This window comes from Mustelus asterias, chromosome 1, assembly GCF_964213995.1.
Source record: "Mustelus asterias chromosome 1, sMusAst1.hap1.1, whole genome shotgun sequence".
Classification (NCBI taxonomy): domain Eukaryota; kingdom Metazoa; phylum Chordata; class Chondrichthyes; order Carcharhiniformes; family Triakidae; genus Mustelus; species Mustelus asterias.
The window spans coordinates 189,699,209-189,713,496 of record NC_135801.1 but is presented as its reverse complement, the minus strand read 5'-3'; positions in this window follow the sequence as shown (position 1 = coordinate 189,713,496).

The window sequence follows — 14,288 nt, the reverse complement described above, 5'->3', positions numbered from 1 at the left end:
ACCTAGCCTGCACATCTTTGGACACTAAGTGGCAATTTAGTATGGCCAGTCCACCGAACCTACACACCTTTGCACATTAGGAGAAAATCGGAGCATCCAGAGGAAACCCACACAGACACGGGGAGAATGCGCAAACAGACAGTCACCCAAGGCCGGAATTGAGCCTAGGTCCCTGGCGCCATGAGGAAGTTTAACAACACCAGGTTAAAGTCCAACAGGTTTATTTGGTAGCAAAAGCCACACAAGCTTTCGAGGCTCTGAGCCCCTTCTTCAGGTGAGTGGGAATTCTGTTCACAAACAGAACTTATAAGACACAGACTCAATTTACATGAATAATGGTTGGAATGCGAATACTTACAACTAATCCAGTCTTTAAGAAACAAAACAATGGGAGTGGAGAGAGCATCAAGACAGGCTAAAAAGATGTGTATTGTCTCCAGACAAGACAGCCAGTGAAACTCTGCAGGTCCACGCAACTGTGGGAGTTACAAATAGTGTGACATAAATTCTGATTCTAGGATCGCATGATAAAGACTCAGGAGGAAAAAAGCAGAAATATTTATGTGAAATAGTGTGACATAAACCCAATATCCCGGTTGAGGCCGTCCTTGTGTGTGCGGAACCTGGCTATCAGTTTCTGCTCAGCGACTCTGCGCTGTCGTGTGTCGCGAAGGCCGCCTTGGAGAACGCTTACCCGAATATCAGAGGCCGAATGCCCGTGACCGCTGAAGTGCTCCCCAACAGGAAGAGAACAGTCTTGCCTGGTGATTGTCGAGCGGTGTTCATTCATCCGTTGTCGCAGCGTCTGCATAGTTTCCCCAATGTACATGAGGAATGCCATGAGGAAGCAGTGCTAACTACAGTGTCACTGTGCCGCCCTATTGTGAGCATTGTGCAATCATCAGGAACCATCCCACTCTGACCTTATGATTGAAGAAAGCTCATTGAGGAAGCAGCGGAGGATGGTTGGGCCTAAGGTAAATGTGAGCTGACAAAGACTCTCTTCAATAAAGTTTGCAAGGAAGAGGTCATTGAGCAATTCCATTTCTTCAGGTGATCCACTCGTTTGTTCCCTGTGATTCATCAGGTTCCATTCAGCCATATGAATGGGGCCATTCTGACAGTGTCACTGTAGAAGGGCAGCTATTCAGGATGCAAATGCTTCCAGGTTGTTTTGTAACACTTCCCACTGCAGATTAACCCTAATAGAGGAAGATGTAAAATTGATTAGATTGAAGACTGCCTTATACTCATGAAATATACTCATACTTATACATACTGCAGCATCTTAAGAATGGTGTGGAGATGCCGGTGTTGGACTGGGGGTGGGCTCAGTAAGAAGTCTCACAACACCAGGTTAAATTCCAACAGGTTTATTTGGAATCACGAGCTTTCGGAGGTCTGCTCCTTCATCAGGTGAGTCCCACTCACCTGATGAAGGAACAGCGCTGCAAAAGCTCATGATTCCAAATAAACCTTTTGGACTTTAGCCTGGTGTTGTGAGACTTTTTACTGCATCTTAAGAAGACACTTATTCCCCTCTCTTCTCCACCCCCTTCTGCCTGTAATCTCTCTCGAGAGGGAAAAAAGCCAGGCCAATAAAGGGAGAAAGAAAAGCCATGGAGAATACCTCTCCACTCCCTCTTAAGAAATCAAAACCAATCCAGGATATTACATAAACAATTTGTTAGGTGCAAAGACTATGACTTTCTCTATGATGTCCAGTCACCAACCTGCCTAGCTTTCTTATAAAGTTTGCTGGCATATTTTGTTGAAGAGAGTCTTTGTCACCTCACATTTATCTGAGGCCCAGCCATCTTTAACTTCTTTATCAATAATGTTCCTTTCTTCATGTAGGAAGAGTCAGCACCGTTATAACCTCATAGCAGCTCTCTGTATCCATATTGCTTCCTGCCAATATCAGCACAGAGAGGGTTTATCCTGCTGAAGATATCTTATAGAAAGATGGACTTGCAATTGCTGAGTGCGTCTTGTATATGGCACACATTGCTGCTACTGAGCGTCGATGGTGGAGGTAGTGGGTGTTTGTGGATGTGGTGCCAATCAAGCGGGCCAGTTTGTCCTGGATGGTGTTGAGCTTCTTGAGTGTTGTTGGAGCTGCATCTATCCAGGCAAGTGGGGAGTATTCCATCACACACCTGACTTGTGCCGTGTGGATGGTGGACAGGCTTTGGGGAGTCAAGAGGTGAATTACGCGCCGCAGTATTCCTAGTCTTTGACCTGTTCTTGGAGCCCCTGTATCTATATGGCTAGTCCAATTCAGTTTTGGTCAATGGTAATCCCCAGGATGTTGATAGTGGGGGAATTCAGTGATGGTAATGCCATTGAATGTCATGGGGCAATTGGTAGGTTGTTCAAGATGGTGATTGCCTGGCACTTATGTGGCACAAGTGTTACTGGCAACTTGTCAGCCGAAGCTGGATATTGTCCAGGTTTTGCTGCATTTGGACATGGACTGCTTCCATATCTGAGGAGTCACAAATGGTGCTGAACATAATAAATGAACCTTTCTAATCCATGCTATATCAGTCCTGAGAGCGCTTGATACACACACTGAAGCCCTGAAATGAGAGAGGTGAGTGTCTGGAACGAGCTGCCAGAGGTAATAGTGGAGGCGTGTGCAATTTTGTCTTTTAAAAAACATTTAGACAGTTACATGGGTAAGATTGATTTGGAGGGATGTGGGCTCAACATGGGCAATTGGGACTAGCTTAATGGTAAAAACTGGGCGGCATTGACAAGTTGGGCCAAAGGGCATGTTACCATGCTGTATACCTCTGTGACTCTATGGTGAGGTCTATTTACAGTAAGAAGTCTCACAACACCAGGTTAAAGTCCAACACTGTTGGACTTTAACCTGGTGTTGTGAGACTTCTTACCGTGTTCACCCCAGTCCAATGCCGGCATCTCCACATCGAGATCTATTTAGCCAGCACCAACACCTCTGATCTTCATCAGCAGAAGATAACTAAGGGGCTGAGATGTACCGGGTGACATGAGTGCACAAAATGGCCGAGCAAGCCACTGAGTAAGGGGAACTAGAGACATGCAATAAATGCTGGCCAGCCAGCGACGCCCATGTCCCATGAACGAATATTTAAAAAAACTCTCAACACTCTGTCAAAATCACAAAGGAAGTTCATTCTAATGAGTTGGGTGTGGCAAATACAATGCAAATTCACCTCCCTTTCCAAAAATGAAATGAGCAAGCAAAGAGGAATGAGGGGACTTTTGTTTCAGCTTTGAAAGTAAGACATCTCCTAACTCTCAAATAAACATCTGGAAAAGGCATCTTCCAACTCAGCAAAAAATGTTCCGATCGCAGTTTGTAATTTACGGTGCCCCTTCGCATAAATGTGAACATGACCATTTATTTTTCTTTCTGCCGTGCTCAATCCTCAAAGGGGTAATCAGCAATTTATGAAGAACTTCATCCAACCATCATTTTTTGCTACTCTGCTCAATGTGCCACGATCACAACTCAACTGGACTGAGGATCGACAACGCTCCAGAACTGCAGTGGAATCTCCCAAATTGAAAAGATTAATCTCCCGGAAACCTGCTGCAAGGAAAAGACAGGGAAAATATGATTGGGGCATTTCGAGGAGAAAAAAGTTACTCCTTTTCCCATTTTCTTAGAGCAGTTTCAATTATTAATTATATAAACATCAAGCGGGGGTGGTGGGAGGGAGGGGGTGACAGGGGTGATGTTGGGGTAAAGGTTGCTAAACTGGCAGTCAAAAGTCATCCATCATCGTGATTGCATTTTGTCTGTCAACACAACATGAGTAGCCATGGCAACTGTGGCTACCACACTTGCTTCTGAGTCAGAAAGTCATGGGTTCAAATCTCACTCGGAGAAATCTGAACTTATAAAGCGAGACAGTGATGCAGTGCCAATGAGACTGGGCTAGTCATCCAGAGTACTTGTCCAAAGCTCTGAGGACCCAGGTTCAAATTCCAACATGGTGGCTGGTGGAATTTGAATTCAATTAATCAGTTACTCTGACTATGAAATGATTAGTCATGAGGTGGAGATGCTGGTGTTGGACTGGGGTGGGCACAGTAAGGTTCTCACCGGATGAAGGAGCAGCACTCTGAAAGCTTGTGATTCCAAATAAACCTGTTTGACTTTAGCCTGGTGTTGTGAGACTTCTGACTGTGAAATGATTAGATCGTTGTTAAAACCAAATCTTAACTGGCCTTGCCTAAATAGTGTTTCCAGGTCCACAGCGACAGCCTAGTGGTATTATCTCTGGACTATTAATCCAGAAACTCAGCTAATATTTTGGGGACCTGAGTTCAAATCACGCCATGGCAGGTGGTGGAATTTGAATTCAATAAAACATATCTGGAATTAAGAATCTGCTGATGACCATGAAACCATTGTAGATTGTCAGAAAAAAAATCTGGTTCACTAATGTCCTTCAGGGAAGGAAAACTGCCATCGTTACCTGGTCTGGCTGACATGTGACTCCAGAGCCACAGCAATGCGGTTGACCCTCAACTACCCTCTGAAATGCTCTAGCTAGCCACTCAGTTCAAGGGCAACTAGGGATGGGCAATAAATGCTGGCCAGCCAGTGGCACCCACATCCCATGAATGAATTAAAAAAACTGCCCTTCAAAATGGCGTTGTAAGCCATTCAGTGTAAGCGCATTAAGGAGTGGGTAACAAATGCTGGCCTTCAAGCAACACCCACGTCCCATGAAAGAATTTTTAAAAATCTAACACTGTACAGTCCTGTACCAGGAGTGCTGCACTGTTGGAGGTGCTAGGTGGGATTTTCTGGCCATGCTCACCCCAAAACTAGAAAATCCCACCTGAAGTCAACAGAACTTTGCATGGTCTTCCCCGCCTCCTCCCTGCTTGCTGCAATTCCCGTAATGGGTGGTTGGGAAAATTCCCCCCACTATCTTTCAGATGAGACATTGAACCTAGCCCTTATCCAGGACTAGGAGTCATAGTTTGAGGAGAAAGGATAAACCTTTTAGAACTGAGGTGAGGAGAGATTTCTTCACCCAACGAGCCCTTTACTGTTGGCGGCGGCACAGTGGCAGTGATTAGCACTGCTGCCTCACAGCGCCGGGGACCCAGGTTCAATTCCAGCCTTGGGTGACTGTGTGACGTTTGCACCGTGTCTGCTTGGGTTTCCTCCCACAGTCCAAAGATGTGTGGGTTAAGTTGATTGGCCATGATGAATTGCACCTTAGTGTCTCAAGATGTGTAGATTAGGGGGATTAGCAGGGTATATACGTGGGATTATGGGGATAGGGCCTGGGTGGGATTGTTGTTGGTGCAGGTTTGATGGGCCAAATGGCCTCCTTCTGCACTGTAGAGATTCAATGAGAGAGTGGTGATCATGTGGAATTCACTACCACAGAAAGCGGTTGAAGCAAAAACGTTGTGCGATTTCAAGAAAAAAATTAGATATAACTCCTGGGGCTAAAGGGATCAAGGGATATGGGGGGAAGGGGAGTTCAAGATACTGAATTCAATGATCAGCCATGATCAAAATGAATGGCAGCGCAGGCTTGAAGGGCTGAATGACCTACTCCTGTTTCTAGTTTCTATGTTTCTCTCAGGTACCACTTGGATGATGATGAGGGGAGTTTCCCTGGTGTCTTGGCCAATGTCCATCTGTCAACTGACATGACTGAAACATTATTCTCCTCTTCCTGTCTCCACATCGTTACCTGTGGTGTCACTGAGAAATAATCCTCGCTCTTCTCCTGTTTCTCATCTATATGCTGTCCCTTGTCAAGGTCACCTGAGAACTCAGCATTAGTTTTCACATGGATGTTGAAGACATCCAGGTCTACCTCACCTCACTCGGCTCCCCCACTGTCGCTAAACTGTCAGACTGTTTATAAAAGCAAATTACTGCGGATGCTGGAATCTGAAACCAAAAGAGGAAATGCTGGAAAATCTCAGCAGGTCTGGCAGCATCTGTAAAGAGAGAAAAGAGCTGATGTTTCGAGTCCAGATGACCCTTTGTCGAAGCCCTGTGCTGTAGGACTGTTTATCCTCCAGTAGGAACCGCCAACTAAATGTTGGGAAGACTGAAACCACTGGTCTTCGTCTCCACTCCAAACTCCATTCCTTCGCTACCAATTCCATCCCTCTCCCTTGCATCAGTCTGAGATTAAACGAGTCGGTTTCTTACCTTGATGCTATATTTATTCATGAGTTGAGTACATATTTGTGGAATTACTAAGAACAGCTGCAATATCATCGAATCCCTACAGTGCAGAAGGAGGCCATTCAGCCCATCGAGTCTGCACCGATTCTCTGACAGAGCATCCCACCTATAGCCCATTCCCATAACCCCACACATTTATTCCACGAACCCCCCTAAGCTACACATCTTGGGACACGAAGGGGCAATTTAGCATGGCCAATCCACCTGACCCACACATCATTGGACTGTGGGAGCACCCGGAAGAAATGCACGCGCACACGGGGAAAATGTTCAAACTTCTCACAGTCACTCAAGGCAGGTTGGACTTTGTTCACCCCTGTCTTAGCTCATCTGCTGCTGAACTCTTCATTCGGGCTTTTATTTACCTCTAGACTAGGCTTTTTCTGGCTGGTTCCCCACATCCTACCCCCTGTGAACTTAAGGTCATCCAAACCTCCGCTGCTCATGTCTTAACCCGCACCAAGACCTATTCACCCCTCAGACTTGTGCTCACTGAACAACATGGATTCCCAGTTAAGCAACCTCTTGATTTTCAAATTCTCATCCTTGTTTTCAATCCCTCCATGGCATCAGGGATCTGTAATCTCCTCCATCTGCACACCGTCCAAGATATTGGAGCTCATCTAATTCTGGATCTTGAGCATCTCTGGTTTTCATTGTTTCACCATTGGTGACAATTCCTTCAGTAGCCATAAGCCCAAAAGATATAGGTGCAGAACTAGGCCATTCGGCCCATCGAGTCTGCTCCACCATTCAATCATGGCTGATAAGTTTCTCAACCCCATTCTCTCACCTTTACTCCATAACATTTGATCCCCTTACCAATCAAGAACCTACCTATCTCTGTCTTAAATACACTAAATGAATATGACCATATGTCCTTGGCGGGTCGGATCAAGGAAAACCCCAAGGCTTTTTACTCTTATGTGAGGAATAAAAGAATGACCAGGGTGAGGTTAGGGCCGGTCAAGGACAGTAGTGGGAACTTGTGTATGGAGTCAGTAGAGATAGGCGAGGTGATGAATGAATACTTTTCTTCAGTGTTCACCAAGGAGAGGGGCCATGTTTTTGAGGAAGAGAAGGTGTTACAGGCTAATAGGCTGGAGGAAATAGATGTTCGGAGGGAGGATGTCTTGGCAGTTTTGAATAAACTGAAGGTCGATAAGTCCCCTGGGCCTGATGAAATGTATCCTAGGATTCTGTGGGAGGCAAGGGATGAGATTGCAGAGCCTTTGACTTTGATCTTTGGGTCCTCGCTGTCCACGGGGATGGTGCCAGAGGACTGGAGAATGGCGAATGTTGTTCCTCTGTTTAAGAAAGGGAATAGAAATGACCCTGGTAATTATAGACCGGTTAGTCTTACTTTGGTGGTTGGTAAATTGATGGAAAGGGTCCTTAGGGATGGGATTTACGACCATTTAGAAAGATGCGGATTAATCCGGGATAGTCAGCACGGATTCGTGAAGGGCAAGTCGTGCCTCACAAATTTGATAGAATTTTTTGAGGAGGTAACTAAGTGTGTTGATGAAGGTAGGGCAGTTGATGTCATATACAGGGATTTTAGTAAGGCGTTTGATAAGGTCCCCCATGGTCGGCTTATGATGAAAGTGAGGAGGTGTGGGATAGAGGGAAGGTTGGCCGATTGGATAGGTAACTGGCTGTCTGACCGAAGACAGAGGGTGGTGGTCGATGGAAAATTTTCGGATTGGAGGCAGGTTGCTAGCGGTGTGCCGCAGGGATCAGTGCTTGGTCCTCTGCTCTTTGTGATTTTTATTAATGACTTCGAGGAGGGGGCTGAAGGGTGGATCAGTAAATTTGCTGATGACACCAAGATTGGTGGAGTAGTGGATGAGGTGGAGGGCTGTTGTAGGCTGCAAAGAGACATAGATAGGATGCAAAGCTGGGCTGAAAAATGGCAAATGGAGTTTAACCCTGATAAATGTGAGGAGATTCATTTTGGTAGGACAAATTTAAATGTGGATTACAGGGTCAAAGGTAGGGTTCTGAAGACTGTGGAGGAACAGAGAGATCTTGGGGTCCATATCCACAGATCTCTAAACGTTGCCACTCAAGTGGATAGAGCTGTGAAGAAGGCCTATAGTGTGTTAGCTTTTATTAACAGGGGGTTGGAGTTTAAGAGCCGTGGGGTTATGCTGCAACTGTACAGGACCTTGGTGAGACCACATTTGGAATATTGTGTGCAGTTCTGGTCACCTCACTATAAGAAGGGTGTGGAAGCGCTGGAAAGAGTGCAGAGGAGATTTACCAGGATGCTGCCTGGTTTGGAGGGTAGGTCATATGAGGAAAGGTTGAGGGAGCTAGGGCTGTTCTCTCTGGAGCGGTGGAGGCTGAGGGGAGACTTAATAGAGGTGTATAAAATGATGAAGGGGATAGATAGAGTGAACGTTCAAAGACTATTTCCTCGGGTGGATGGAGCTATTACAAGGGGGCATAACTATAGGGTTCGTGGTGGGAGATACAAGACGGATATCAGAGGTAGGTTCTTTACGCAGAGAGTGGTTGGGGTGTGGAATGGACTGCCTGCAGTGATAGTGGAGTCAGACACTTTAGAATCATTTAAGCGGTTATTGGATAGGCACATGGAGCACACCAGGATGATAGGGAGTGGGATAGCTTGATCTTGGTTTCAGATAAAGCTCGGCACAACATCGTGGGCCGAAGGGCCTGTTCTGTGCTGTACTGTTCTATGTTTCTATATGTCTGGAATAACCTCCCTACACCTCTCTACCTCTCCACCGCTTTGACAAAGGGTCATCTGGACTCGAAACGTCAGCTCTTTTCTCTCCTTACAGATGCTGCCAGACCTGCTGAGATTTTCCCGCATTTTCTCTTTTGGTTTCAGATTCCAGCATCCGCAGTAATTTGCTTTTATGCCTCTCCACCGCGCTCTCCTCACTTTCCTCCTTTAAGACGTGCTTTAAAACTTAAGACTATGATCAAGTGTTTGATTGACCTCCTTATGTGGTTCGATGTCATACTTTGTTTATAAAGTTCTTATGAAGTATTTTGGGATATTTTATTGCATTAAAGGTGCTAAATAACTATAAGCTGTTGTGGTTTTTGGTTTGCTGTGGGCAAATTGAGTGCCATATTTCTTGCAATACCTTTTTATGATTTATACAAATGACTCGGATGAAGGGACTGAAGGTCTGGTTGCTAAATTTGCTGATGACACAAGGATGGGCAGTACGAAGATGTGCATGTTGGGGGATTAGCGGGGTAAATGCCAGAAGATCCTGCCGGCGTGAACACCTGGAATATTCTGGCCATTATGTTTGAGGGGAATGGTTAAACCTCCTCAACCAGCTGGGGTTCTTTGGAGAGGTACAGTACCCTTTTGGAGAAGTGAGGAATCCCTTTAAAGAAGTCAGGTACCGCTTCTGGAGAGGTCAGATATCTTTCAGGAGAGGTCAGGTACCCTCAGGATTGTTAAGAGTCAGAACTGGGGATTTTCACTGATGACGGCAAAATGTTCCACACCATTCGCAACTTCTCAGATCCAGAAGCAGTTCATGTCCAGGAAGACCTGGACAAGATCCAGGTTTGGGCTGACCTGTGGCAGGTAAGGTTCGTGCCACACAGGTACCAGGCAATGATCACCACTGAAAAGAGAGAATCGAACCATTGCCCCAGAACATTCAATGGCATTACCATTGCTGAAGCCCCCACTGTCAACACCCCAGGATTACCATTGACCAGACATTGAGCTGGACCAGCCATATAAATACCGTGGCTACAAGAGCAGGTCAGAGGTTGGGAATCCTATGGCAATTAACTCACCTCCTGACTCCCCAAAACCTGTCCACCAGCTACAAGGCATAAGTCAAGAATGTGATTGAATACTTGCTCCTTCCACAGCACCTTCCAAACCCACAGCTTCTACCACCTTGAAAGACAAGGTTAACAGATGGAAGTGAACAGCACCTGGGTCAAACTCCTGGAACTCGCTCCTTAACAGCACTGTGGGTGTACCTACACCACAGAGACTGCAGCGGTTCAAGAAGGCAGCTCACCATTAGCTTCTCAAAGGGAAATTAGGGATGGGCAACAGACCTGGCCAGCGAAGCCCCGACCTCATGAATCAATATTTTAAAAATGCAACAGAAGTGAGAGTGTTACCCAGTCAGTGACAGCATACACCATTGGTATATCGTTTGAGAGACAAATGCTGTCCTGGACACATGAAGACCTCCCTCCAGTGGTGCTGAGGAACCATCTACATCCATCTGAATGGCCAGATTCAATGGGCCCTCCATTCAATGTTTAATCTAAAGGGCGATACCTCCAACAATGTAGCACTCCCCTGGAACTGCACTGAATTTCCACTTGGGATTTGGTCTTCAAAATGTTGGAGGGGAGAAGAAAGTCATGATCTTCTGGCCCAGAATGTATTGGTACTAAGACAACCTAGCAAATGTCCACCAAAGTGCTCCACTTCTGGCTACGCATTACTCTGCCAGTAATTGATTTCATTTGATTCATTATTGTCACATGTATTGGGATATAGTGAGAGCATTGTTTCTTGCACGCTATCCAGGCAAAACATACCATTCATAGAGTATATAAGGGAGAAGGAAAGGAGAGGGTGCCGAATATAGTATTACAGTCACAGCTGGGTGTAAAGAAAGATCAGCTAAATATATGATAGGACCATTCAAAAGTCTGATGGCAGCGGGAAAAAGCAGTTCTTGAGTCGGTTGGTCCGTGATCTCAGGCTTTTGTATCTTTTTCCTGGCTGAAGAGGTGGAAGAGAAAATGTCCAGGATTCGTGGGGTCCTTGATAATGCTGGCTGCTTTTCCGAGGCAGCGGGAAGTGTAGATAGAATCAATGGATAGCAGGTTGGTTTGCGTGATGAACTGGGTTACGTTCACAACCCAGTTGTTTTTTGCAGTCATGGTCAGAGCAGGAGCCATACCAAGCTGTGATACATCTGGAAAGGATGTTTTCTGTGCTTCATCTGTAAAAATTGGTGAGATTCATAGCAGGCATGCCAAATTTCCTTAGCCTCCTGAGAAAGTAGAAGCGTTGGTGGGCTTTCTAAACTGTAGCATTGGCATGGTGGGACCAGGACAGGTTGCTGATGATCTGGACCATAGAAACTTGAAGCTCTCAACCATTTCCACTTCATCCCTGTTGATGTAGACAGGGGCATGCCCTCCACTACCCTTGCTGAAGTCGATAACTGCCTCCTTTGCTTTACTGACATTGAGGGAGAGATTAATTATTGTTGCTGCACCAGTTCACCAGATTCTCTGTCTCATTCCCACACGGTAGCACAGTGGTTAGCACCGCTGCTTCGCAGTTCCAGGGTCCCGGGTTCGATTCCCGGCTCGGGTCACTGTCTGTGTGGAGTTTGCACATTCTCCTCGTGTCTGCGTGGGTTTCCTCCGGGTGCTCCGGTTTCCTCCCACAGTCCAAAGATGTGCGGATTAGGTTGATTGGCCAGGTTAAAAATTGCCCCTTAGAGTCCTGAGATTCGTAGGTTAGAGGGATTAGCGGGTAAATATGTGGGGGTAGGGCCTGGGTGAGATTGTGGTCGGTGCAGACTCGATGGGCCGAATGGCCTCCTTCTGCACTGTAGGGTTTCTATGATTTCTATGATTTACTCTGTCTCGTCATTGTTTGAGATCCGACCCACTACAGTGGCGCCATCAGCAAACTTGAAAATCGAGTTGGAGGGGGAATTTGGCCACACAGATATAGGTGTACAAGGAGTATAGTAGGAGGCTGAGAATACAGCTTTGCGGGGCACCGGTGTTGAGAATGATCATGGAGGAGGTGTTATCACCTATCCTTACTGACTGCGGTCTTGTTATAGGGAGTGTGATTAAATTGTCTCTTTGCCCTGAGGCTTGAGCTTCCCCCCACTCCTGATTTCCTGCCAATGAGGCCTATGGGATCAAAGCACCTGGCAATCACCTGACTTCTTAAAATTATTTTTTTAATATTTATTCATGGGACATGGGCGTCACTGGCTGGCCAGCATTTATTGCCCATCCCTCCTTGCCCGAGGGCAGTTGAGAGGGGCCAGATGGCCTACTCCTGCTTCTCGTTCTTATTTTCTTATGTCAACCACATTGCTGTGGTTCTGGTGTCGGCCAGACCAGGTAAGGATGGCAGATTTCCTTCCCCAAAGGTCATTAGTGAACCAGATGGGTTTTTCCGACAATCAACAATGGTTTCACGGTCATCAGTAAATTCTTAATTCCAGATATTTCTTCATTGAGCTAAAATTCCACCATCTGCCCTGGTGGGATTCGAACCCAAGACCCCAGGATATTAGCTGAGTTTCTGGATTACAACTCTAGCGATAATACAAGTCGGCTGTCGCCTCCCTCATGGAGGGGAGAGTGCTGCCAAGACCCACAAAGGTATAGAGCCAAGGTAAAAGAAAGCAAAACTCCCTGCTTCGTAACATGATCTCAAACTAAGTATTAAATTGATTTGTCTTTTGAAAACAGGCACACATTATCTCAGCCTTGAGTGCGGGGGGAAGAAGTGAGCCAAAAATAGCTCGTGCGCAGGGGTTTGTGCAGGTTACCAGGAGAAGGGAAGGAATTTTTCACACTGACAAGTTGATTGATTTGCCCTCAAATGTATGAATACACACTTGTGTAGATCTAAGTGGAATCAGGAATACTTTAACACAGGAGTGCTAATTATAACTGTAAACCTACCACAGGCTTTGTTCGCTAGATAGCTCGAGGCAATGACTCAATGCGCAATCTGTATTACAGGGAGAATATCATGCGCTGCATCCCCCCCCCCCCTCCCCCCCCAACCCCCAGGGCAGGTGGGGGAGAGATCCATGAAGTCAGATAATCGGTGAGCGATTTAAACGTGGGAATATGTTGCTTCGCTCGCTTTCCCCTCACCTTCATGATGCAGTCGGCTCGAATCATTATGAATTCTTCTGAGGTTAAGCCTTTTCCTTTGTTCAGGGTTGAGAGCGGTAGAAACATCAAGATGTTTCGGGAAAGCAGCACCCTGGGAATGAGCGGTCAGGATTACAGAAGCAGAAAAATGAACGTGAGCTTGCTGGCGTTGAATACTTACATGGAGAGAGACACAGGCAGAAAATGAGAAAGAACTCCATTAGCGCAGCACCCATCGCAACCTTAGGACGTCCAAAAGCACTTCATGAAGTGTCATCACTGTTGTAGAGGAAATGTGGCAGCCAATTAGCATAAGGCAAGCTCCCGTAAACAGCCATAGAACCATAGAATCTCTGCAGAAGGAGGCCATTTGGCCCATCGAGTCTGCACCGACTCTGAAAGAGCATCTTATCCAGGCTCATTCCATCCCACTCTCTTCCAGTAAACCTGCACATCGGCGGGACGGTGACACAGTGGTTATCAATGCTGCCTCACAGTACCAGAGACCTGGGTTCAATTCCTGGCTTGGGAAATTGTCTGTTTGGAGTCTACACATTCTCCCCGTGTCTGCGTGGGTTTCCTCCGGGTGCTCTGGTTTCCTCCCACAGTCCGAAAGACGTGCTGGTTAGGTGCGTTTGCCATGCTAAATTCTCCCTCAGTGTACCTGAACAGGCGCCGGAGTGTGGCACCTCGGGGATTTTCACAGTAACTCCATTGCAGTGTTAATGTAAACCTACTTGTGACACTAATAAATAAACTTTTAAAAAGTGGGTGAGGTAGAAGCTTCAATGAGCAGAAATTGATGACGCATCAGGAAGCTGGCTCTGATGCACATTTATCTGCAGGATAGGAGCAAGCCTCTTGGGAGGTTAGAAACATAGAAACTAGAAGCAGGAGGAGGCCATTCAGCCCTTCGAGTCTGCTGCACCATTCATTTTGATGTGGCTGATCAAAGTGAATGACGGAGCAGGCTCGAAGGACTTGGTTGTCCCTTTACCATGTGGCAATTGTTTAGAGACTATCACCATTGGCAACGGACCACAGGTTGTTTCCAGTCAGTTCATGGAGTGTCGACTAGGCTGCGGAATTCACCACCACCTGACATTGCGTTAGGACCCACAACCGAACAGTGGCATCGAATAATTCAACAGGGCGATAAAGGGAAGTC